This window comes from Aquarana catesbeiana, linkage group LG10 (genome assembly GCF_042186555.1).
Source record: "Aquarana catesbeiana isolate 2022-GZ linkage group LG10, ASM4218655v1, whole genome shotgun sequence".
NCBI lineage: Eukaryota > Metazoa > Chordata > Amphibia > Anura > Ranidae > Aquarana > Aquarana catesbeiana.
The window spans coordinates 177,602,542-177,629,156 of NC_133333.1; the positions used below are offsets into that span (position 1 = coordinate 177,602,542).

General features: G+C 46.6%; 1 protein-coding gene and 1 long non-coding RNA gene across 3 annotated transcripts in view; one reads left to right on the forward strand and one right to left on the reverse strand.

Moving 5' to 3' along the window:
* The window catches only part of MORN1 (MORN repeat containing 1), a 518,336-nt gene that overhangs the window by 163,357 nt on the left and 328,364 nt on the right, over positions 1-26,615 (reverse strand). The window lies entirely within an intron of this gene.
* Positions 11,345-26,544, forward strand: LOC141111049 (uncharacterized). The gene is made up of 3 exons (XR_012236367.1): positions 11,345-11,505; positions 19,477-19,532; positions 23,796-26,544. It is a non-coding gene; the product is annotated as an uncharacterized lncRNA (long non-coding RNA).

Consider the following 26,615-nt stretch of genomic DNA (forward strand, 5'->3'; position numbering starts at 1 on the left):
TCATAGAAGGGTCTGGGTGTGTCTATTGACATTGTATGAGCAAACCCTGTTATGGCAACTAGATAATACACAGCATTCCTATCACAATGTGTAAGCACATTGTGGAACTCGGCAAGCTCCTGCTACAAGTCTCCTGATAAATGATGCATCATGGCAAGTGGTCAACCACTGGACAATTAGAAGAACTTTACATACCACTTGCTTATCTCACATTGCAATCATTTGTTACATATTCCTATCATGCTTCTATCATAGCAACACATGGCTTAACAAACAGGCTGTAATACAAACAGCTTTAGAAGACTGCTTTTCATTTAGAATGGAAAGCTGATAGGTATACTTTTTTAGAGTGATGAGATTCTGTTTGTAGAAAGCTTTCTTTAAAGGAGAATTTCAGTCAAAACAAAATCTACTAGTAATTCTGTCACTTTAAAGTACAGATATCTAGAATGTTGAGCCGTTATGAATGGGCAAAGCCACTTCCATTGGTTGACGAAGTTTGCTTGCCTGCCATTGAATTCTGAATTCTTTTGGCCTGTAAGGCAGCCTGTCTTAGTAGTGGCCCAATGGGAATGTATGGAAGTCATAGAAAGCAGTCAAGCTCTGGCACTACCTAGAAGTGTGAAAGTTTTGTCACTTCAGAACTGCCTGACATTCGAGAGTAGAAGGTACAATGAAAGCTGTTGCAAGTAACTGCAGGTACCTCTAATTTACTGGGTTTTTTTTACGTGACATATTCACTGAAAGTTAGTGGTGACTTTTGTCTCCACTAAAATTCTACTTATTTACATAATGGGGGTGACAGCCTCCATTATTTAAGGACATGCATCAACCAGATTTATCAAAGGCTTTCCTCCTAAAGCAGGAATCCAACTGAAGAATGGTGTGAGGCATTAGACACATTATTTTGTAGATAATGAAAAGTCTTTAGTGGAGCCTAAAACAGCCTTGGTTTGGACCCCTTCATTAAGTAGGTGGTCTTAACGATCAAGGGAAGACACTGAGTTTGTGTATTCCAACCAAAAGGAGTACCAAACACATGCGATGAGAGTCTGAGTATGTTGTTTGTTAATCCACAAAGGACAACAGTATAACAGCAGTAATCAAATGTGTTTCGGGAGCTAAACACCCCCCTTCATTGTAGCCTGGATAAAGGGGGATTGTTTGGTCCCAAAATGCATTGGCTTCTTGTGGTCATAAATTGTAGGATGGAACATTGATTGGGCAGCTTAGAAAATCTCTCTTGTTTGCTATTGCTCTTTCCCAAGATAAGCAGAACCCACCTCCTTTCTTAATATGGATCTGCTAGCTTGGTACAGCCAATTTTGCAAGTTTATGATGTGTTCAGAAGTACTCATTAGATATGCTGCCCTGAGAAATGTTGAACCATGCACATCTGCTGGCACAGTAGTGAGGTGGGCTGTACTGAAAATTCCAAACACTATGAAGACTGTGGGCTTCTTATAGACTACTTTGCAGTATGGGACTAGTCTGTAAATAATTATTGCTCCAGGGAAAGATCATCCAGCCTGGTTACAAAACTGCATCCTATCTTGTTTCAAAGTCAAAACATTTATTTGAAGATGAGCTAAGTGGGTAGAGATCAGTATTTCCAAACATTTTTTTATGTACCATCATCCCTAAAGTAGTAAACCAAAGAATGTGTGAGAAGTGGGATTTTAAAGGTACCCCTAGTATAAGAAAGAGCACTATCAACTAAAAATATACCAAATATTTATTAATACAATTTTACAAAAAAGAGCAGTAAAATGTGAAAGCAGTTTTACATTCATAGTCAAAGGTATACATCCTCAACCTAGTATTGACAATGAAGGGAAGGAACTGCTGACACAAAGGGTTCAGATCATAACCACGTCCACAAAATTTCAACATGTTTCGCCAGGAAGGCTTCATCAGGAAAATGGATGAGGCTTTTCAATTATTCAACAACAATATTCACGATAAAAACAACCTTGGATGTTCAAACAAGACAAAAGAAAAAGAAAAAGTGAATACATAGAAAAAATACATGGAACATTCATATTTATACAGCTTGAAAATATGAATATGAATATGAATGTTCCATGTATTTTTTCTATGTATTCACTTTTTCTTTTGTCTTCTTTGAACATCCAAGGTTGTTTTTATCGTGAATATTGTTGTTGAATAATTGAAAAGCCTTGTCCATTTTCCTGATGAAGCCTTCTTGGCAAAACATGTTGAAATTTTGTGGACGTGGTTATGATCTGAACCCTTTGTGACAGCAGTTCCTTCCCTTCATTGTCAATACTATGTTGAGGATGTATACCTTTGATTATGAATGTAAAACTGCTTTCACATTTTACTGCTCTTTTTTGTAAAATTGTATTAATAAATATTTGGTATATTTTTAGTTGATAGTGCTCTTTCTTATACTAGGGGTACCTTTAAAATCCCACTTCTCACACATTCTTTGGTTTATTTATTTGAAGATCACATCACAATACAGCATTTATGTGCCAGACCCCTTCATCAGGGATATGTGACATCCCATATGCTTGATAAAGGGGTTCCGTGTGGCTCCAAAATGTTGGAATATAATGTGATCTTTCAATAAACGTTTGGACTTTGCAACAAGATCTAAGGTATGCCAATAACATGTTACTTACTTTACGAGTAATGCCACTTGATAATTGTTACAGTCCCCTAACCTACAAGGTCTATAGAGTAAAATGGGAATATATTGATTATTCAAATTTTAGTTGTGGCTTGTAGTAAGATCCATCCAAGCACATTTGCTTTGTTCATTCATTTTCCTCCCCAAACAGAACACTACAGCCTTGTTTACGGTACAAGCAATTCCAGGAATTTTGTTGCTTTTTTCAGCAATGGTAAAATCCTTCGATGTGAGAAAATGCATTTCAACAGTGTCTGTTCACACCAAAGCAAATTTGTGAGCAGTAAAAAAAACTATGCAGCACTGCAGCGTCTCCAGACTCTTCTATGCACTATAGTCTCTAGCAACATGTCTAGTTATGCCAACACTCTTAAAACACTTACAAAACAAAAACACGTCACAAAAAGGGACATATACAACAAATCCTTGCCATGCTTGCAAAAGACAATGTTTTAAAAACAATTGTCACAGTGCTCCTTTTTGGGCATCTAATATAATGTCTGTCATTTTCAAGGGTTATTCATACGAATGGGTTTTGGATAGAGCTAGCATTTGAGAATGACTAAAATGTCTCTTATTGATGAAATTTCACCTCACTTCCGATTCTGTTTAGCATCTGTCATTCAGCTTACCCACTACACCGCACTGCCATGAAGTGTGAGAAAATGAAGCACCGTGTGAACTTTGAGTTGCTCTAGATAGCACTCATACAAAGCTGAAGACTTCCCCCATGTTAAAGCACTGGGCAAATCACCAAGCACTGTCACATGAGAGGAGGAGGAGGAGTGACACACATGCCCTCCCATGTCCAGAGGTACCAGGTAATGTCTTCACTATCGGCAGGTTAATGTAGTGACAAATAAACGAAGAAAGGTTCATAGGCTGCTGGGGTGGAAGGCATTAAGGTAGAATTCCAGCCAAAGCCTAACTAGTCCTAAAAATGCCACATCTTCCCTCCTAACACCTATACCACTGATGGCTAACCTTGGCACCCCAGATGTTTTGGAACTACATTTCCCATGATGCTCAAATACACTGCAGAGTGCATGAGCAACATGGGAAATGTAGTTCCAAAACACCTGGGGTGCCAAGGTTTGTCATCACTGATGTATACTAACTAACCTGTGTAAAAAAGATGTATATTTACTTATTTTCAGCGCATTTCAGTCACATGATCCCCCATGTCAGCCAACAGTGGCTGCAGGGGAGGGAAGAAGAGAGAGCACCCAAAACTGGATCTGAAAGCCAGGAGCAATGATGTCACCCATAGGCTCCCATGGTGCTGCCATTGTCAACGATCCCGCTTCTCCCCTGCGGCCCCCGCTGTGATTGTACTGGAGCCTGTCAGCAAGTCCCGGCCAATGATTCATGGCCGATACCTGCTGATCAGCTGTGTACAATCACAGCCCAGAGCTCTGTGTTGATAAACAAAACAGAGCGCTGTACAGAAGGAATGATTGGTCTGTTTCTCATTCCTGCAAAAAAAAGATATAGAAGTACAAGCAACACACTTTACACACATTACACATAGCTAGGCACACAGTTAAACCCTTGATGGACCTAGATGCTAACCCCCTTTCCAGCCAGTGTCATTAGTACAGTGACAGTGTATAGAACGAAGGTTCTTCAAAAAGTTTCCACACTTTTTTTGAAACTCTTTTTATTAAGAATTTCAAAAACAAAATACATCACTTTTACTAAACTGCAAGGTCAGCCGGCTTGCAAGACAGACTAGTCACATGACACTCTTAGACACCACCAATTACTACTCCTCCCGCACTCACCATTTCCAACAAAAATATAAAAGTGCAGAAACTTTTTGAAGACCCCTCGTATTATCACTTTATTAATGTCATTGGTGATGGGTGTGGTCAAGATGGCGATCTAGTAGGACACGAGGGAAGGGAGCTCCGCACCTGACAGGTCCAAGTATCCGTGTTTAAGAGATCTACAGACACCTTTCCTGGCTCTCGATGCTCCGACAGTGATCGGCCACAGTACTGGAACTTTGTGCCACAGAGAGAGCGGCATCGGACTCTGTAGCCGCCGCCGGTTGTGTCTGTGCGGAGCATCACGGTGAGCGGGGCGAGACAGGCACTCCACGCATTACAGAATCTTCTTGGGGAAGGCAGCTCTGAGAGCGGCATCGGACTCTGCAGCCGCCGCTGGCTGTATCCGAGTGGAGAGCTCCGGTGAGCGGTGTGGGACAGGCGCTCCACACATCACGGACTCCTCTGGGGGAAGGGAGCTCCGAGAGTGACATCGGACTCTGTGACCGCCGCCGGCTGTGTCCACGTGGAGCGTCCCGGTGAGCAGTGCGGGACAGGCGCTCCACACTTCACAGACTCCTTTGGGGGACGGGAGTTCCGCATCTTACAGGCTCCATCCCTTGCTCCTAAGGGCTCTACAGTCACCCTGCCTGCCTTGCCGTACTAAGCCTGGGACCGGACAAGTGAGTAAGATACCCTGGGGCACAGATCTGGCGGCGTCTGGCCTTGCGGGCGCCGCTCCTGACTATCCACGTGGAGCGTCCTGATAGACAGCAAGGGACAGCTGCTCCAAGCTATACAAATCCCTCTGCGAGACGGGCTCCAGCATCTGCCTTTATGGGCCCTACATGACAAACTGCCTGCCCCGCCATAATGCAGCTGTGACCAGCTATATATGTGAACCACCCTGCGGTACAGAGATAACGGCGACTGGCACTACAAAAGCCGCCGACGGCAGTGCACACGTGGAGCACCCTGAGGCAGTGAGAGACAGGCGTTCCCCACTTCATAGCCATCACTCCCCCTGGGACATATTAATACACTGCCCTAGCTGATAGGCTGGGACTGAGTCCGGGTATGCGAGGAAGATCCTCCGGTGCACAGAGGAAACGGCAGCCCCCTCAAACACCATTATCGCCAGCCCGAGACACACGTGCAGTGACGCGCTCCAATATGGTGTCCCAGATGAAGCATACAGAACCATGTGCAGAGTCGTCTCAGCTAGGAACAGACCAATTCCAAGCACTAATGCAGGCAATCACAGGCTGCCAGACTACCCTTACTACGAAAATAGAACAGATGCAATCGGAAATGGGCCTTATAAGACGAGACATGGACAAATACAGAGATAGGCTGTCAGAAGCTGGACGTAGAGTGGGGGACACTGAAGATACGATTCGGGAGCATGGTGCCTCTCTTCGTATACTGCAAGTTAAAATGAAAACGCTGGAATCCCGTGCTGAGGATCAGGAAAATAGAAATCGCAGAAACAACCTGCGCCTGGTGGGTCTACCGGAGGGAGTGGAGGGACGAGATCCGGAGGCCTACACAGAGCAACTACTGTGCACCCTCCTTCCTCCGGCACAGTTCTCTACCCACTTTGCGGTGGAACGCGCCCACAGAATGCCATCGGTTCGAGGCCCGCCTGGAGCACCTCCACGTACCTTTATTTTCCGCATGCTCAACTTTAGAGATCGAGATTTAATTCTCAGAGAAGCCAGAAAAGTGGGGGAGCTGAAATCCGAAAATACAAAGATCATGCTGTTCCCTGACTACTCGGTTGAAATGCAGAGACAGCGCAGGACATTCGACCAACGACTTCGGAAAATTCTCCGGCATTTGTATAAACTGGGGAAAGTCGGTCCTATTCCCTCTTCATTCTAGATCCGTCCCCTTGCAGATGGATGGCCAGCTCCGTAGGGTTCCCCAGTTTAAATATTTGGGGGTAGAAATACATCGTGATTTAAAAAATTTTATAAAACTTAACTTAAACCCAGTGGTCAGTCATTTATCCCAAAGATGCACCACCTGGAAGTCTTTACCTCTAACGCCAGTTGGTCGAGTCAATTTAATTAAAATGTTTTGCTACCCAAATTAACTTATTTGTTCCGACAAACCCCGGTCTCAATACCGATAACATTTTTTAAACATCTGGACAGTATTATTACCTCATTTATTTGGAAGGGGAAGGCCCCTAGAATAGCTAGATCAACTTTACAACTACCAGGGGTATTGGGGGGACTTGCCTTGCCCTGCTTCCTGAAATATTACTGGGCGGTGGTCTTAGTAACGGTGAAATGGTGGTTCTCAGAGGACCCGACCAATCCCGCTTGTACTACAGAGGCAGCACTGATTGGTTCATATGCGGAGCTGGGGAATCTGGTGTATAGAGGCCCTAGGTCCAATCTCCACGTGACTATCCCTATGAGAACGACCCTTAAGGTATGGGATACAGTTCAAAAACAGCTCATGGGGCCCAGTGAGTGGTCCCCATCAACCCCCCTGTGGGGCAACCCTCGTTTGCCTCATTTTCGATCCACCCCCGATCCGATCGCGTGGGCTAGATATGGGGTCACGACCCTTGGGGATATAGTATCCCAGGGACAATTAATTACCTTTGATGCCTTGAAAAGGGATAGGGAGCTCCCGAACTCCATGTTTTTTAGGTTCCTTCAGCTGCGCCACGCCTTCCGGTCCCAATTCCCTGGCCCGCTGACTCTGGAGGGGTCATCTGTGGAGGTTACTCTTAAATCCCCAGATACAGGGAAAACGTTGTCCACACTCTACAATATATTTGCATCCCTTGACACCTTCAGAGTCTCCCAGCTATGCGAGTTCTGGCGGAAAGATGTTCCAGAACTGACGGATGAGGACTGGGTAGAGGGAATTCAGCAATTTTTACCCCTTACAATCTCGGCTAGAGATAGATACATGCAATTGAAGTTTATCCACCGTGCATACTACTCTCCACTACGATTAGCTGGAATCTACCCTGATAGGTCGGCGAGATGCGCTAGATGCGGCTCTGAGGATGCTGATTTTTTTCCATGTGGTCTGGTTATGCCCTGGAGTGGAGGACTTTTGGAAAAATATATTGGCTGATGTTAATTCTATTGGGAAAATGAATATCCCATACAGCCCGATCCCTCTTCTGCTAGGTATCTGTGATTTCATGGAGGTCTCGTGGGGGAAAAAAATGTTTGTTTTCTACACCACATTATATGCTAGAAAGGCAATTCTATTGCAATGGAATCAGCCTCAACCACCCACTAGATAGGTTAACAAGGCACTGCCGTTATATAAAATGACATACATGGGAAGAAATTGCCCCCAAAAAATTGGGAAGATTTGGGGGGCATGGGTGAAGGCGAAACATTTAACTATTGACTGAAATATACGGGCCAGTGCCCACTATACCTGACACAAACCTCCTCATACCAACAATTAATTTACCTATGTCTCCCTCCCCCCCCCCCCCTTTTTTTTTTTTTGGGAATGTAAGATAGGAGTCTTTATGCCAAGGATGATCATTGGGCCCACCCACGCCTCTACCTTAGATGAGTGCCGTATTGCATATATTTGTAACATCTTTTTATAACCTGACGCAAAATTCATGTTCAGGTATCGCTGCTTGTGATGTTTATTTTCTATATCTGTTAAGAAAGTGTAAACAACTTTGCAAAATGTCTGTATCGATGTTTAACCCGATATAGATGGTTTGTTTTGTAAAAACCTAAATAAAATTTTATGTTAAAAAAAAATGTCATTGGTGATGTCACTGGTGGTTAGCCAGTTCCCCCCAGCGTAAGTTAGTGTCAGATTGTCTGCTGCGCTACCGCAGTCCCATTATGAGTCACTGATCACCGCCATTAGTAGTATAAAAAAAAAGTATATACAGTATGCCATAGTTTGTAGGCGCTATAACTTCCACACAAACCAATCAATATACAGGCGGTCCCCGGGTTACAAACAAGATAGGGTCTGTAGGTTCGTTCTTAAGTTGAATCTGTAAGTTGAAACAGGTAAATTTTTTAAGTGTTTTTAAGCTTTTTGGATAGCATAGAGAAGGGTTAACACTACTGTCTGTGCCCCTGTTCAAAAGATTTCACCTCACTTTCTCTCCCAATGACAACTGGATTTTGAACATTTTGGGTTGTTGTGGAAACAAGCCATGGTGATTTTTTTTCATAATAACTCTTACAGGAGTGAATTTCCTTTCCTGGGGGTAGATTTCCTCTCATTTCCTGCTGTCTTCCTCCATTTGTAAGTAGAAGTCGTTTTTAAGTCGGATGTTTGTAACTAGGGGACTGCCTGTACACTATTTGGATTTTTTATCAAAGACATGTAGCAGAATACATTTAGCAGAATTCGTTTTGGCCAAAACTTATGAAGAAATTTGATTTTTTTTTCTTTTTTTTTATATAGGATATGTTTTATAGCAGAATGTAAAAAACATTGGGGTTTTTGTTAAAAAAAATTCAGTCTTTTTTTGTTTATAGCGCAAAAAAAAAAAAAAAACAGTGGTGATCAAATATACCAAAAGAAAACTCTATTTGTGTGAAAAAATTATGTATATTTAATTTGGGTACAGCGTTGCATGACCGTGCAGTTACCAGGTAAAGTAGCGCTGTGCCGAATAGCAAAAAATGGCCTGGTCATGAAGGGGGTAAAATCTTCCGGTGCTCAAGTGGCTAAGATTGGATTTCCGTTTCCACTGGAGTGTATCTTTAACTATGAGCCATATTTGACCTTGAAAGTACCAGTGGAAAATCAAAGAGCTATTACTTTCTTTATGTATAAACAACTTATCAGACGGGATTCTGTTCACCATCATTCTAATTAATCAATGTCGAATGATGTCCTGGTGATTGTGAAAATTGTTGTAATTAATATTCAGAGGCAACTACTTACCAGGAGCAAAGGAAATCAAGACTACCAGCTGGGCGCTATTTACACCTTCCCAGAACATGCCTTTACTGGACCGTAAGAGATATCTTTCTTGATGCCTCTGCCCCAGCATCAACTAATCACAAATTTACAGCTTCAGCAATGTTTTCTATTAAAGGTGATAAAGTTCACATGCTTTCAGAGGTCTATACACCTTACCAGATCCACATTTTATTTAAACTCACAGAAAGGCTGCCAAAGGAATTAGAGGAATTTAAACACTGGCATAAACCCTCTGTCAAGAAAAAGTTGTTCTAAACCAACAAAACCCATCACAGCTCTGGTATGTGCAAATCAAACATCTTCTGCCCTCTATAATGACTGCACTGGCCATCCACAAGGACACAGAGCCAACACAATGTAAAAACACAAAGAGCAAAAGGCTAGGTTTTTTGGCATGTTTGCCTTGCAACCCTCGGGTCATAGGTTCACTTACCACCCACATACATTGTATGCATGAAATTTGTATATTTTCCCTGGGTTAAACGGCTTGCAGCAAAGTATTTGAGAACTCCTAAATAATATGTATTCATTCAAAGTAAACCTTTCACAATATGGGTAATATAAACTGAGCATGTTAGGAAAAAAGAGCAGAGGTTACTGTCCATGAAAGCCAAATGATCTAGAGATATAAGCAGTAATATGCATAGTTGGGAACTTGCTGGCTTTTGCCCATAGACTCCAGCTTATTGGTTTGGTCTCCAGGCTGCCAGGAGTTCCTACTGACTTTGCTGTGAATACACTGACAGGAGTAGAGGCCAGGGTAGCAACCGATATTGGTGAGAGAAAAAAAAAAGACTCAGGAGGAAGTACAAGCTGTGCTCTGTCCTCCTCCAGCCTTTTCCTGTGGTCACTAAAGATAAGTGAAATCAGAGATGGGGATCATGACATTGACCACTACCACCACCTAAAGCTTTTTGGATACCTGCAATGAAGGTAATGGGGTAGCAGACTGGGCTCCAGTTATTTTCACTGTTAGCATATTTTCACAATCGCCCATTTGTTGCCCACATATTATAATGATTGTTTGTTGCCCCTGTATTGCAATGGCTGCTGTATGTTGCTCACATATTGTAATGACTGCCCGTTTGTTGCTGATTTTTTCTTACAATTGCCTATTTATTGTCAATGTATTGTCCCAAATGCCTGTTTTTTCCCTTTGTGTTAAAGTTGCCAGTTTATTCCCTCATTTTGTATTGATTACCCATTTGTAGTCTATGTAGTTTCAGGATTACCTACAAATTGTCAAGTCAGCACTGTTTGTTTTAAGGACCTTATTACTAAAGTGTGACTTTTTTCCAACCCCTCCCAGAGGCAATTTACCTGGGTCTTAACACCAGGGGGTGAAAGAGGCTTGCCAATCAAGTGATCACTACAATTGCTCAGAGTGGTCACATGATCCTGCCAACTCCCAATTAGAAACAGAGACCAGCAGTTGTCTCTGACAGCCCAGACACTGAGCTGCAAGCACACAGATATGTTGGCCACCATTGACACATGTGTGTGGCAGATGGGTGTTAAGGCCCACCCTCCTTGCCAATACACATAGGCGTTAAATGATCGGCAAGAGGTTAAACCCCCTGCAAGGCTGTCACTAGCAACAAAATCTGCTATTATCCCCAACTTTGAACACACTACTATTAACCGTTCAATATGCATATTTCTCTGTGCCTGAGACAAGCACCACTGTCAGGCCCACCCTCCTTGAAGTGAGGGTACAGGTAATAGCCTTTACAAAATAGCTAAAGGAGGGGCCATTAAACTTAAGTGCATTATAAACATGGTAGTTGAAAAACCTGAACCTATAGCACCGCTCCAAAGCCCCTCCTTTACCTTATCCATGGACTGACAGGGTGCTTGCTCAAGTAAGCTCATCTTTGCTCATCATTGAAGAAAATGAATGAATGGGAGCCAAACTCTAATATCTGTTTTTCCAGATTATTTTACTCAAACATCCTTGTGATAGTTACAGCCACGGTCTCCACCCAAAACCAATACCTCCTTGATGTGTTTCATCACAATTGATTCCAGGAAGTAAATGCTACACGAATCATCTGACTCATGATGGCTGCGGCTAGAATTGCTAGGTGGCTTTTTCTCAACGTAATAAAGCATGGAGACATGGATGGATGGGTGAGTTTTCTTTTAATGATAAAAATTTATTTAATAGTATTTTCGGTTTGTGGTACTTTTAGTTACAGTTTAGTTCCGTTTTAATAGGGTTTACTTACTTTTTAAACTGTGTCGCCAATATAGGTGTAATTTACAGTTTAGGCATACATATGTTAGGCATACATATGTTTATAAGTAGTTTCAGTAGTGTTTTAAAAAAACTCATTTTATTAAGCCCCTATATAGGTTGTTCCTATTTAAAATATTTCCTAAGCTACTGTCTAAGCCACCCCATCTACCTGACATATTGCATAGCAGATAGCCTTTTAATCTTTATTATAAGTATTAGAAAAACCATAATTAATATATAATTATTGCGATCCTTTCTTGTGTGTCATGTACCGACATAAATTAAGCAAAATACACACATCAAGGTATATTACAGTGAAGGTAAAACAATGTAATTCTCCATAACGCAAAATAATGACAGAGATCATTTTAACAATTGCAGTAGCATTAAATGTGTGTTCAAGTGTAAAGATAAAAAAAAAAAATAATTGACTCCATCTGTATCTGCCTAATGACTGATTTAATGACAGCACACTTAATTAAAAAGCATTTTATGCAGCGCAGGGAGAAAAGAAAACTTCTTTAACACTTTCCTACCTGGAAACATTATTCATGGAATGTAATGCATGGCATACTATCTCATCATGAAATACTTACATTAGAACGAAGCCCTCCAGGGGCGCCCGCATACCGCTGAGACAGCTGACATCTTCCCCGGTGTTTCTCCGGGTTCGGTGCTGTGAGTTGCTGGAGCCGCTAGGACATCACTCGCATGCGCACGGGAGCCGCCGTTTACAGTACAGGCTCTGAAGGTCCGGCACGGTAAGCCTGACCTTCAGAGCGCATGTGCCGATGATATATGAATGTCTCCTAAACTGCGCAAGTTTAGGAGATATTCACAGTACCTACCGGTAAGCCTATTTATAGGCTTACCGGTAGGTACAATTAAAAAATAAGACTTTACTACCTCTTTAAAAGACAGGTGGAAAGCAGCAACACTGAGATGCAAAATACAACATAGGACAATTAAAAAGTTGAAACAATACTTTATGAACAAAATAGCATTGTTTTGTATTATTCCATGCTGTAAAGCAGCTGTAAACCGCGGCTGTTGTAAAAAAAAAAAAAATAAATAAAAAAAAGAAAACACCTGCAAGGCACGGGCACAATGTCCTAGTTTTTCTTCTGGGTTCGCGTGCTCCGGCTATGTGATTGGCCACAGCTGCAATGACATCACTCTCGCGCGGGAGCTCTCAGTTCCGGCATGAAGCTCTAAAGGTCTTGCAAGGCATGCAGGACCTTCAGAGTGCATGTGCCAGTGACGTAACTGGCTGCATTCAGGGTGAATATCTCCTAAACAGTGCATGCTTGTTTAAGAGATATTCATTTTACCTACAGGTAAGCCTATGAAATGACCAAGCGGGGTTTACTACCACTTTAACATAGCTTTAGATCAATTTTACCTGCCAACTAGTTCACAAAATACAAAATGCAGAAGTTCATACATCTAACATGCTGAAAATGCTGAAAAGTGTCATGTACTGATGCAGCCAGTGGCGTACCTACGGTGGGGCGGTCCACCCAGGGTGCAACACATTGGGGGGGGTGTCAGGCCCGCTATCAGAGCCGGGACAAGGCAGCGGTTGCAGGAGGTGTTCTGTAGCTTTGCTGGCTCTCTGCGATGTTCATGCGAGTGGATAGCATCTGTTGTTCAGTGTCACTGAGCTCACATCGGGCTCTATACTGCCACCTCTGGCTGCTTCATGTATGTGCGCCCCTCGTGTGTGCTGCCCTCAATTTATTTTCACAGAGACATGTGGAATCAAGATCTGGGACAAGGAAGACCACCTTACAAGTGGGGGCTTTGAGTACAACGAAGGAGTGTGTACAGGTGTGAGGGGGCTGAGTGCGTACAGGTATGATGGAGACTGAGTGCGTAAATGTAGGAGGGGGACTGAGTGCGTACATGTATGAGGGGGGCTGGGTGCGTACAGGTATAGGGGGCTAAGTGCGTACAGGTGGGTGCCCTGAGTGCGTACAGGTATGAGAGGGCTGAGTGCGCACAGGTGGGTGGGCTGAGTGTGTACAGGTATGAGGGGGCTGAGTGCGTACAGGTATGAGGGGGCTGAGTGCATACAGGTATGAGGGGGCTGAGTGCGCACAGGTGGGTGGGCTGAGTGTGTACAGGTATGAGGGGGCTGAGTGCGTACAGGTATGAGGGGGCTGAGTGCATACAGGTATGAGGGGGCTGAGTGCATACAGGTATTAGGGGGCTGAGTGCGCCCAGGTGGGTGGGCTGAGTGTGTACAGGTATGAGGGGGCTGAGTGAGTACAGGTATGAGGGGGCTAAGTGCGTACAGGTATGAGGGGGTTAAGTGCGTACAGGTATGAGGGGGCTGAGTGCATACAGGTGGGTGGGCTGAGTGCGTACAGGTATGAGGGGGCTGAGTGCGCACAGGTGGGTGGGCTGAGTGTGTACAGGTATGAGGGGGCTGAGTGTGTACAGGTATGAGGGGGCTGAGTGCGTACAGGTATGAGGGGGCTGAGTGCGTACAGGTATGAGGGGGCTGAGTGCGTACAGGTATGAGGGGGCTGAGTGCGTACAGGTATGAGGGGGCTGAGTGTGTACAGGTATGAGGGGGCTGAGTGCGCACAGGTGGGTGGGCTGAGTGTGTACAGGTATGAGGGGGCTGAGTGCGTACAGGTGGGTGGGCTGAGTGCGTACAGGTATGAGGGGGCTAAGTGCGTACAGGTATGAGGGGGCTAAGTGCGTACAGGTATGAGGGGACTAAGTGCGTACAGGTATGAGGGAGCTGAGTGCGTACAGGTATGAGGGGGCTGAGTGCGTACAGGTGGGTGGGCTGAGTGCGTACAGGTATGAGGGGGCTGAGTGCGCACAGGTGGGTGGGCTGAGTGTGTACAGGAATGAGAGGGCTGAGTGCGTACAGGTATGAGGGGGCTGAGTGTGTACAGGTATGAGGGGGCTGAGTGCGCACAGGTGGGTGGGCTGAGTGTGTACAGGTATGAGGGGGCTGAGTGTGTACGGGTATGAGGGGGCTGAGTGCGTACAGGTGGGTGGGCTGAGTGCGTACAGGTATGAGGGGGCTAAGTGCGTACAGGTATGAGGGGGCTGAGTGCGTACAGGTGGGTGGGCTGAGTGCGTACAGGTGGGTGGGCTGAGTGCGTACAGGTATGAGAGGGCTGAGTGCGCACAGGTGGGTGGGCTGAGTGTGTACAGGTATGAGGGGGCTGAGTGCGTACAGGTATGAGGGGGCTGAGTGCGTACAGGTATGAGGGGGCGGAGTGCGTACAGGTATGAGGGGGCTGAGTGTGTACAGGGATGAGGGGGCTGAGTGCGCACAGGTGGGTGGGCTGAGTGTGTACAGGTATGAGGGGGCTGAGTGTGTACAGGTATGAGGGGGCTGAGTGCGTACAGGTATGAGGGGGCTGAGTGCGTACAGGTATGAGGGGGCTGAGTGCGTACAGGTATGAGGGGGCTGAGTGCGTACAGGTATGAGGGGGCTGAGTGCGTACAGGTATGAGGGGGCGGAGTGCGTACAGGTATGAGGGGGCTGAGTGTGTACAGGGATGAGGGGGCTGAGTGCGCACAGGTGGGTGGGCTGAGTGTGTACAGCTATGAGGGGGCTGAGTGTGTACAGGTATGAGGGGGCTGAGTGCGTACAGGTATGAGGGGGCTGAGTGCGTACAGGTATGAGGGGGCTGAGTGCATACAGGTATGAGGGGGCTGAGTGCATACAGGTATGAGGGGGCTGAGTGCGTACAGGTATGAGGGGGCTGAGTGCGTACAGGTATGAGGGGGCTGAGTGCGTACAGGTATGAGGGGGCTGAGTGCGTACAGGTATGAGGGGGCTGAGTGCGTACAGGTATGAGGGGGCTGAGTGCGCACAGGTGGGTGAGCTGAGTGTGTACAGGTATGAGGGGGCTGAGTGTGTACAGGTATGAGGGGGCAGAGTGCGTACAGGTATGAGGGGGCTGAGTGCGTACAGGTGGGTGGGCTGAGTGTGTACAGGTATGAGGGGGCTGAGTGCGTACAGGTATGAGGGAGCTGATTGCGTACAGGTATGAGAGAGCTGATTGCGTACAGGTGGGTGGGCTAAGTGTGTACAGGTATGAGGGGGCTGAGTGCGTACAGGTGGGTGGGCTGAGTGCATACAGGTATGAGGGGGCTGAGTGTGTACAGGTGTGAGGGGGCTGAGTGCGTACAGGTGTGAGGGGGCTGAGTGCGTATTGGTGTGAGGGGGCTGAGTGCGTATTGGTGTGAGGGGGCTGAGTGCGTACAGGTGTGAGGGGGGGCCGAGTGCATACAGATGTGAGGGGGGCTGAGTGCGTACAGATGTGAGGGGGGCTGAGTGCGTACAGATGTGGGGGGGGCTGAGTGCATACAGGTGTGAGGGGGCTGAGTGCATACAGGTATGAGGGGGCTGAGTGCGTACAAGTATGAGGGGGCTGAGTGCGTACAGGTGGGTGGGCTGAGTGCGTACAGGTATGAGGGGTCTGAGTGCGTAAAGGTGGGTGGGCTGAGAGCGTACAGGTGTGAGGGGGGCTGAGTGCGTACAGGTATGAGGGGGCTGAGTGCATACAGGTGTGAGGGGGCCGAGTGCATACAGGTGTGAGGGGGCTGAGTGCGTACTGGTGTGAGGGGGCTGAATGCATACAGGTATGAGGGGGCTGAGTGCGTAAAGGTGGGTGGGCTGAGTGCGTACAGGTGTGAAGGGGCTGAGTGTGTACAGGTATGAGGGGGCTGAGTGCGTAAAAGTGGGTGGGCTGAGTGCGTAAAGGTGGGTGGGCTGAGTGCGTACAGGTGTGAGGGGGAACGAGTGCGTACAGGTGTGAGGGGGGCTGAGTGCGTACAGGTGTGAGGGGGCTGAGTGCGTACAGGTGGGTGGGCTGAGTGCGTACATGCGTGAGGGGGCTGAGTGCGTAAAGGTGGGTGGGCTGAGTGTGTACAGGTGTGAGGGGGGCTGAGTGCGTACAGGTATGAGGGGGCTGAGTGCGTACAGGTATGAGGGGGCTGAGTGCGTACAGGTGGGTGAGCTGAGTGCGTACAGGTATGAGGGGGCTGAGTGCGTAAAGGTGGGTGGGCTGAGTGCGTACAGGTGTGAGGGGGGCTGAGTGCGTACAGGTGTGAGGGGGGCTGAGTGCGTACAGGTGTGAGGGGGCTGAGTGCGTACAGGTGAGAGGGGGGCCGAGTGCGTACAGGTGAGAGGGGGGCCGAGTGCGTACAGGTGAGAGGGGGCCAAGTGCGTACAGGTGTGAGGGGGCTGAGTGCGTACAGGTGGGTGGGCTGAGTGCCTACAGGTGTGAGGGGGGCTGAGTGCCTACAGGTGTGAGGGGGCTGAGTGCGTACAGATGTGAGGGGGGCTGAGTGCGTACAGGTGTGAGGGGGCTGAGTGCGTACAGGTGTGAGAGGGGCTAAGTGCGTGCAGGTGGGTGGGCTGAGTGCGTACAGGCGTGAGGGGGCTGAGTGCGTACAGGTGTGAGGGGGCTGAGTGCGTACAGATGTGAGGGGGGCTGAGTGCGTACAGATGTGAGGGGGGCTTAGTGCGTACAGGTGTGAGGGGGCTGAGTGCGTACAGGTGTGAGAGGGGCTGAGTGCGTGCAGGTGTGAGGGGGGCTGAGTGCGTGCAGGTATGAGGGGGCTGAGTGCGTAAAGGTGGGTGGGCTGAGTGCGTACAGGTGTGAGGGGGGCTGAGTGCGTACAGGTGTGAGGGGGGCTGAGTGCGTACAGGTGTGAGGGGGGGCTGAGTGCGTACAGGTGAGAGGGGGGCCGAGTGCGTACAGGTGAGAGGGGGGCCGAGTGCGTACAGGTGAGAGGGGGGCCGAGTGCGTACAGGTGAGAGGGGGGCCGAGTGCGTAAAGGTGAGAGGGGGGCCGAGTGCGTACAGGTGTGAGGGGGGCTGAGTGCGTACAGGTGGGTGGGCTGAGTGCGTACAGGCGTGAGGGGGCTGAGTGCGTACAGGTGTGAGGGGGCTGAGTGCGTACAGATGTGAGGGGGGCTGAGTGCGTACAGATGTGAGGGGGGCTGAGTGCGTACAGATGTGAGGGGGGCTGAGTGCGTACAGATGTGAGGGGGGCTGAGTGCGTACAGGTGTGAGAGGGGCTGAGTGCGTGCAGGTGTGAGGGGGGCTGAGTGCGTGCAGGTGTGAGGGGGGCTGAGTGCGTGCAGGTGTGAGGGGGGCTGAGTGCGTACAGGTGTGAGGGGGGCTGAGTGCGTACAGGTGTGAGGGGGCTGAGTGCGTACAGGTGTGAGAGGGGCTGAGTGCGTACAGGTGTGAGGGGGGCTGAGTGCGTACAGGTGTGAGGGGGGCTGAGTGCGTACAAGTGTGAGGGGGGCTGAGTGCGTACAGGTGTGAGGGGGCTGAGTGTGTACAGGTATGAGGGGGCTGAGTGTGTACAGGTATGAGGGGGCTGAGTGCGTACAGGTATGAGGGGACTGAGTGCGTACAAGCATGGTCAGTGAGGGGGGTGCCAGATGGGGGGTTCTAGATATAGGATCTGCCTTGGATGCCAAATGCTCTAGGTGCGCCCCTGGATGCAGCCATCACATCTAATGATGTCTGTTTAGCTGCAATATATTACATTTTTGGTTTTGGGTTTAATACCGCTTTAAATGAAATTCCTAGTCCTCTTTTAGGCTAGGTTACACTTAAGGTTGGAGGGCTGTGAAATGGTTGAGCCATGTTTTCACTGCCCCATCTGCTCCCCTTAAGCTACAAAAGGAGTGAAGATGGGGTCTACACATGCCACCACCATGATGCCTTGCATCGTGCCATGGCATAATTGATCACTTCTGTTGATTTTGACGGGCAGTACAGTCTGCTGAACACGACCCATTTAAGACCCCTTTCACACTGGGGTGGGGGCGGCGTCGGCGGCAAAGTGGCACTATTGTAAGCGGCCACTAGCGGGGTTGTTTTACGCCCCGCTAGCGGCTGAGAAAGGGTTAAAAACCACCGCAAAGCGCCTCTGCAGAGGTGCTTTGCCGGCGGTATAGCTGCGCTGTCCCATTGATTTCAATGGGCAGGAGCGGGGAAGGAGTGGTGTATACACCGATCCTTTCCCGCTCTAAAGATGCTGCTGGCAGGACTTTTTTTCCCGTCCTGCCAGCGCACCGCTCCAGTGTGAAAGCCCTCGGGGCTTTCACACTGGAGACAAAGCAGCGGCACTTTCGGGTTGGTTTGCAGGCGCTATTATTAGTGCAATAGCGCCTGCAAACCGCCCCAGTGTGAAAGGACCCTAACTGAATGGGGCTGCGTTTCAACTGTGTGCATTGCACATGCGTTGGGGCAGGTTTTTTGATGGCAACATAATGCCTGCTTAACACTTGTCAAACACTGCAGATTGCTCTTCAGAGGGAGACTCTTGTCTAAACAAGCCCTTAAAGAGATCACAAATCCAAATGCATTAACTATTTGTCACATGATCAGCAGTGAAGGGAGCATAGAGCAGCATTTTCCCCAGGAAACATAACTAGCCCTCTGAGTTTTAATATGGTTTAAGTTATCATTAAGGCCTGATTCACACTTGTGCAGGTTGCAGTTTGCATATTGCAGGTGCATTTTGCATTTTTCAATACACATCTTTAAACCATTGAAGTCTATGGAACCAAAAACCAGAAAAAAAACCCTGGCTCTTTCCATAAAATGCACAGATGTGAACTACATCCATAGGAAACCATGTTCAATGGACTGTAGTGTGTTTCTGCAAAACTGAAAATGCACTAAAAAATGTATAGGTGTGAACCAGGCATAAAGCATAGCTGTAAATTGATGAAAGGAGGATAGGGAAGGCTTTTCCAGCCTAGTGATTAGATTACACACATGGATCTGCCAGGCAATCAATCAGCTGATAACAGTATGAAGTGATAAGCTTTGTTTTAACACTGTTTCTCCTCTATTTTAGCTGAGTGAGCATTACAAGTTCACTTACTAGTACAGACTGGACCTTCATGACATACGGTATGTAAGAGGTAGACTACAGCTCACATATTTATCAAAGCCTCCTCATAATCAATTCTTGTTACACTGACTAATGTGCTACTCTGGTCCATGAGGCTCAATTCTCTAAAATGAATGAGTTATTTTAAAACTGTTACTTCATTTATCTCATGAAAATTTGCTTCTAAAAAATATATATATATTTTTTTTCCATAAATGTTTCTAAGAGGTGTTTTTTTTTCTGCTAGATATACAAATTTAACTGCAGACAAAATGTTTTTGGTTTTGATTAGAATGGGGAAAGTGTACAAGGAAAATATCCCAAATAACTACAAAACCTTCAATAAGAGCCTAAAAATTGATCTTAATTCTTCCCCACTCTGTCTAAAACGTGTAAAAAAAAAAAAAGATTTGGCTGTTAGGGAGTTAGGCTTTAAAGTTTAGTTTAAACTTAAGAGTGCACTCACATTAGCGCTTTTAACCAGTCCTGGCGTGGTTCAGCCCCTTGGGCCAGTTCGTTTGTGTAGTGTGAGTTCTCTGAACCACGCCCGGGATCAGTAAAGCACGCCATGAGTCATTGGCGTAGCTATAGGGGTCGCAATTGCAACCCGGCCCCATGCTCCAGTGCTGCCCCTGCCCTCCTGTCCAGGTTTCCTGCTGCCCCTGGGCCCCTGTGTGGTCCGCTGTCGGCTTCCCCCCCCTCCCTATCCCACAAGCTGCTGTGGGTGATGTTCTAGGATGGAGATTGGGGGGAGGGGCTGGTAAATATGTTATTTATCGACCCCTTCCTTTTCTGAATGAACTATGTTAACTGTACTTCAGTTTGTGAATGAATGGGAAGCTCTCTACAGAGCTATTGCTGTTTGTTCATTCTGCACCTCTCAAAGGTTGCCTACCCCTGCTCCAGGGTATGCAACAGAATTGAAGAGGTATGTCAAAATGTGGACAGTTTCTAACAAATCTTTTAAATTACCATCTCAATATGTAAATAAAGATCTGAAATAATCTTTTAGGCCTCTTTCACACGGACTGTCCGTTCAGGTCCGCCTGTCAGTTTTTTAGGCGGACCTGAACAGACACTCCATGGAGGTCTATGGAGCGTCAGATGTCAACGGTGACATGTCCGCTGACATCCGACCCGCTCCGATCCGAAAAAGTGTAACGGAGGAAAAACCTACTTTTCCATCCGTTATCGGATCGGGTGACGACGGACTCTACGGTCCGTCATCACCCGATCCCCCATAGGGGAGAACGGCGCTCTGACAGGTCCGTCGCTGCACAGTGTGCAGCGATGGACCTGTCATCTTCCTGCTCAGCGGGGATCGGCGGAGCGATCCCCGCTGAGCAAGCGGGTGTTCACGGGGCGGATCATCACTGATCCGCCCCATGTGAAAGAGCCTTTAGGCTCCTGGAGTATCTGGTGCACGGTGGGAGCAGCGGATGGTAGTGGGGGGGGGGCCCAGGTCAACTTTTGCATCGGGGCCCACAAGCTTCAAGATACGCCTCTGCCAGGAGCTGTTCACTGTGTGATCCGGAATGGTTTGAGTGTGAGTGGAAACCATCCATAGAGAATAGTGTAGTAAAACAGGGATTGCTGATCTGGTTAGCAAGGAAGTATGTGCCTTTCTTACAAACCAGTGTGAGTGCAAACCAGCAGGGGAAAGGGGGGAATCGAATTGGGCACAGTTGAGGTAAACCGGCCCGTGTGTGACTACACTCTAAATAGTTAATTTGCTGGTCTAAACAAACAATTTACTTCACTAACACATGCATGGCTGTCAGTGCTGTATGAAATGTATGTAGCATTAGCTACATACAGTATACACAAACGACAAAAGAATAGTAGCACAGGATCCTCATTAGCAAAGTAAGAAACATTTATTGAACAATTAAAATAGCACAATTACATGTAGGATTCTTGACATTCAGCACAAGGACTGGATGTGGACACTGCAAAGCTGTTATTAATTTGCATCTGTAGCTTTTCCTTTCCAAGCCGGCGTAGGGAACCAGATTTGACAGCTGTCAAAAGGCCACCAATGCCCACCATCCTACAGCGTGATCCACTGCCTCCTGGCAACCTCTACGTGATACTGAAAGGAGGGAGCGGTGCAGGGGGGGCAGTAATGCATTTTAAAGGAACAACCCTTCTTTGTCTTCAACAAGCTCATAAAATAAAAGGCTAGGACAAGCTTGAGCGGTAGCGCAGGCACCCATAGACACTGACACCACATTACCCATCAAGATCTTTGTACCAACCGGTAACTTGAAGTCACTGCTTCTGGTTTAATTTGATTACTTTGGCAATGTGGCATGATGTCAGTTTTCTTAGCAGATGTCCTAAACCAGGAGTGCCCAACTGCTGGCCCGCAGCCCCCCCGATGTGGCCCACCATGTCTTGCTCTGAGATGGTGGGCAAGCCCAGATCACGGGTTCCCGACCCGCCATCTCCGAGCATTAGTGCGAAGAACGGAGCCGTCGGCTAGAGGAAGCAGAGCCGATGCTTCTTGTATAGCGCCGGATCCTTCACAGGTGGAATGATACCAAATGTACTCCGCCTGTGACAGGAAGCATCAGCTCTGTTCTCTGCTGCAGCTGCATGCTTCTGTCACAATTATGCTTGGGGATGGAGGGTCGGGACACAGGAACCCGCGATCTGGGACAGCAGCCAGCAGTACCAGTACCAACCAGCAGTACCAGTACCAGCCAGTAGTACCAGCACCCGCCAGAAGTACCCGCCAGCAGTACCAGTACCCACCATCCGTACCAGTCATCAGTACCAGCCAGCAGTATAAACCAGAAGTACCAGCCAGAAGTACCCGCCAGCAGTACCAGTACCCACCATCCGTACCAGTCATCAGTACCAGCCAGCAGTATAAACCAGCAGTACCAGTACCAGCCAGAAGTACCCACCATCCGTACCAGTCATCAGTACCAGTCAGCAGTATAAACCAGCAGTACCAGTACCAACCAAAAGTATCCACAATCCATATCAGTCATCAGTACCAGTCAGCAGTACCAGTACCAGCCAGCAGTACCATTACCAGCCACCAGTATCAGTACCAGCCAGCAGTACCAGTACTAGCCAGCAGTAACAGTACCCACCAGAAATACTAGCCAGCAGTACCAGTCAACAGTACTAGTCAGCAGTACCAGTACCAGCCAGCAGTACTAGCCAGCAGTACCAGCCAGCTGCAGGAATCCTGAGGAAGAAGTGAAGATTGAGGTCAGTTGAGCAGGTAAACCACTGTGCATGAGTGTGAAAGCAGCCTTAGGCCCCTTTCACATGATCGGTCTGATCGGTCTGCCTGTCTGTTTTTCAGGTGGACTCAAACAGACTCTCCATTCACCTCTATAGAGCGGCAGATGTAAACGGACTCGTGTCCGTTTACACCTGCCTATCTGCAATCCGATCTCCTTAAAAAAGAACAGAAGGGGATCTGTCCCCTTCTGTCTAGGCAGATGGGAGGGCCCTTAGGGTAGAGTGGGTTGCATCCATGTCTGCTCTACATATGCAGAGTGGACAGAGACCTGCCATCTCCCGTTTACGCTCATTGTGGCCCATGACCAGTTACCAAGTCGATAAAGTGGCCCTCACTCCTTAAAAGGTTGGGCACCCCTGTCCTAAACAGTGCAACTGATTTCAACAAATCAAAAACAATATTCAATCCATAGCTCAAATTTGCAGTATAAAGTGCCATTTTAATTAAGGAGCAAAAAAATTCCCCAGGCCTGCCAATATAAATAGGATATGGGTACAAGGGGTTTGCATGGTCAGATCATGTGACCAAAGTGTCAGGAAAGGTGTTATGTGTAAAACATATGTATTTTATTTTTGCAGTAGAACCTTCATATCAGAATCTATTGAACTGGGGTAGTTCCTACTTCACTTGCAAATTATAAACGCACAGTCAGACCCAATGAATAAGGCTGTTTTTCTCTTTCCAAACATGTTGAACGTCGCAGTTGTTAAAATAGGCAGATATTGAGTATAGTACAGTTTATGTGTGCCACGTCAAAGGTAGCCAAAAGGCCAATGTGGGTCCAATGCTCCTAGCATGTATCTTTCGCATTTTGTGGCATTTTCCTCCTTGAATTCTTAAGCAGGTTAAAAAAAGATGTTATACAAATGCAACATAGCAGCATTTGTCATGTATTACCAACCTACGAACAAGTAATTACAGGGAAGGCTGATGTTGCAGGCATTACGTATAAATCACCAGACTGGCTGAATTGTTTTTCACTGAATTTTGCAATTGAACATGTTTTCTTCATCAAAACCAGGCAATTAAGATTACTGAAAAGCAGCAATAAAAAGCCTGGGAGCGTGAGACAAGTCTGAAGATTGCTGTTATACCTTTGTGTTGTAGAGAACCCAGGCTGAGTCTCAGGAAATCGAGTCTACCTCAAGCAGCTGACTACATTTAGGTCTGACATCCATCTCTGGCACATTGTAAAACCCAGCAATATGCAAAGAATTTTCATCTCCCTTAACCCGCTGACCTGGAAAACCAGCAATGAATGATCAGATACATAATTTATTTACTCGAGATTTTAGGCTTGTCTTGAGTTGTAGACTTCTCTGTTATTGTGTTTAATCAGAAATTTCTGAATGAAAAGCATAGTTTAAGAACCAGTAAATGTAAAATGCCAGCTATATTAAAATAAAAGAGATGGTAATAAAGGTTTATTAGATACTAAGTGTTCACAACAGAGAGAGGAGAAGGATGAAAAGACCTGGATCATTGATCTAGCAGATCCTCTGTGCAACTAGTAGGAGTGGGGAACTCTCACTGTGGCACAACCCTGGTATTTCATGCTTCTATCACAGCTGCTGATGGTGTGGATGTTATTCCTCTAACAGACAGAAACCTATAGGGTACCCTGGATAATGAAAGACACCTTGCAAGCACACAAAGCTAGGTACAGAGCAGGAGCGTGGTCAGAAAGTTAGATGGCCGAGGCAGCTTGAACACAGAATGGTCCCAGCCAAGTGCAGAAAGTAGTTCAAGGGTAGCTTGGCAAGTTTTTTATGAACAGAACCTTTGATTAGGCTCAGGTTAAATGGTCTTACCTCATTTTAAACACTGCTAATAAGGGCAGGTGTAGACCTGCAGCGTGAGCGCATTTCCAATGAGGTCACGCATGCCACAGTGCTGGGGAATATCCAGCAGATGTCAGAGGTGAGTGTGCAAGTTTAGCAAGTCTAAACCTTCCTAGGCACTCCAGGAGGGAAGAGGGAACTAGTTGCCTTATGGGGCGTACACACGGTCGGACTTTTCAGCTACAAAAGTCCGACAGCCTGTCCGACAGACTTGCGGCGGACTTTCTAACGAACAGACTTGCCTACACACGATCACACAAGAGTCCGTCGAATTCTTACGTGATGACGTACACCGGACTAAAATAAGGAAGTTGATAGCCAGTAGCCAATAGCTGCCCTAGCGTGGGTTTTTGTCCGTCAGACTAGCATACAGACGAGCGGATTTTTCGACCGGACTCGAGTCCGTCGGAAAGATTTGAAGCATGTTTCAAATCTAAAGTCCGTCGGATTTGAGGCTGAAAAAGTCCGTTGAAAGTCCGGAGAAGCCCACACACGATCGGATTACCAGCCAGCTTTAGTCCGTCAGCGTCCGTTGGACTTTTGTAGACGAAAAGTCCGACCGTGTGTACGCGGCATTAGATCTGTGAACACACTTCAGGCGACTTGTTACAATTTACTATTGCTTGGTGGGGATGTTCTGTAAATGTGCATGGTCACACAAATGAGAAGCAAGAACATCCATACTCATATCCCACCATCCCAGTTCATACTTATTTAAAGCCCTTTTCCTTTAACTATCAAGACCTTTCAAACAGTTAACAATACTATCCTTTTAAACTTTCACCATTTCTCCTCTTTCACTCATCTTTACAGTAGCTTCTCTCCAAAACAGAGCATACAGCCATTAAGAAGCAGACAAGTTGGCGTCACATGATGAAGTGTAGTTCCGACATACCAAATTAAACTAAATCACACCCGCTCTTCTCTTTTAAACAGATTAATGGGCACTAATGACAGCACAATCCTTCATGGTTTCTATTCCTGAAAATGTAATTTTAATGCGGGAAGAAGCTTCTTTATGCACTTGTTAAGTTCCTAAGCTGGCATACCGCTATTTATAAATGGCATTCTCTATACTATCCAAAAACAGAGGATATCGTTTACTAGAGCAATTAACATTTGTAAAAGTAAGCAGATTGGTGTGAGCGAGATGAATTGCCTGAGTGCTTAGTGAAATTATCTCCGCAGTATGTTGGCTGCATACGGGAATAAGCAACACACAGACCAAATGCATCTCTGCACCGAATATCATTTTTTTACCCTAACAACAAGCTAGACTTTAAACAATATAACCCATCATTAAGGAATACTGGTATTATGTTCTAAAAAAAATATATAAAAATGTAGACTATAGAAAGAGTGGAGGTTTTACCTATGACAAGGAGCAAGTTTTCACTTTATTTTAGCAAACGGTGACAATCTAACAAATTGTTTCTTTATTGTAAGATTTATTTGGCTTTGCAATTCTCTGCCAAAATGAAATAAATGCCAAGATAATTAGTGAATATCAGGCTTATCTGAACCCAAATGCTAAAAACATTTATATCACACCATAACATGTAGTGATTGGTGTATTGACATTCCTTTTTATGTGATGCCTTGCTTTGCTGCCTTATATCTGTCAGGGCTGGGCTCAGCCCTTCCTTCTCAGTGCTGGCCGCTCAGCTGTCGGCTAATTGCCAGCTCCTCTCTCTCCAAAGTTACTCAGCTGATGATGATATCCTGCTTGTCAGTCCTGCCTACTTAAGCTGTTCAGCCCATTGGATCTCGGCCTTCGCCTTGGTCAACATCACAGAAATTATCTCCTGCGATCCTGTTCAAGACTTGCTTTGGTGACATCCCTTCTGCCTCCAGATCCTGCTTGCTGTTCCACTACATTGATCCCTGACGTTTGGCTTGTCTGACTATCCGTTCCAGTTACTGAACTTTGGCTATGTTTTAACTACGTTTGTTCTTTTTACGTTTATTATTAAACAATTGTGATTTAACTGTACTCCTGT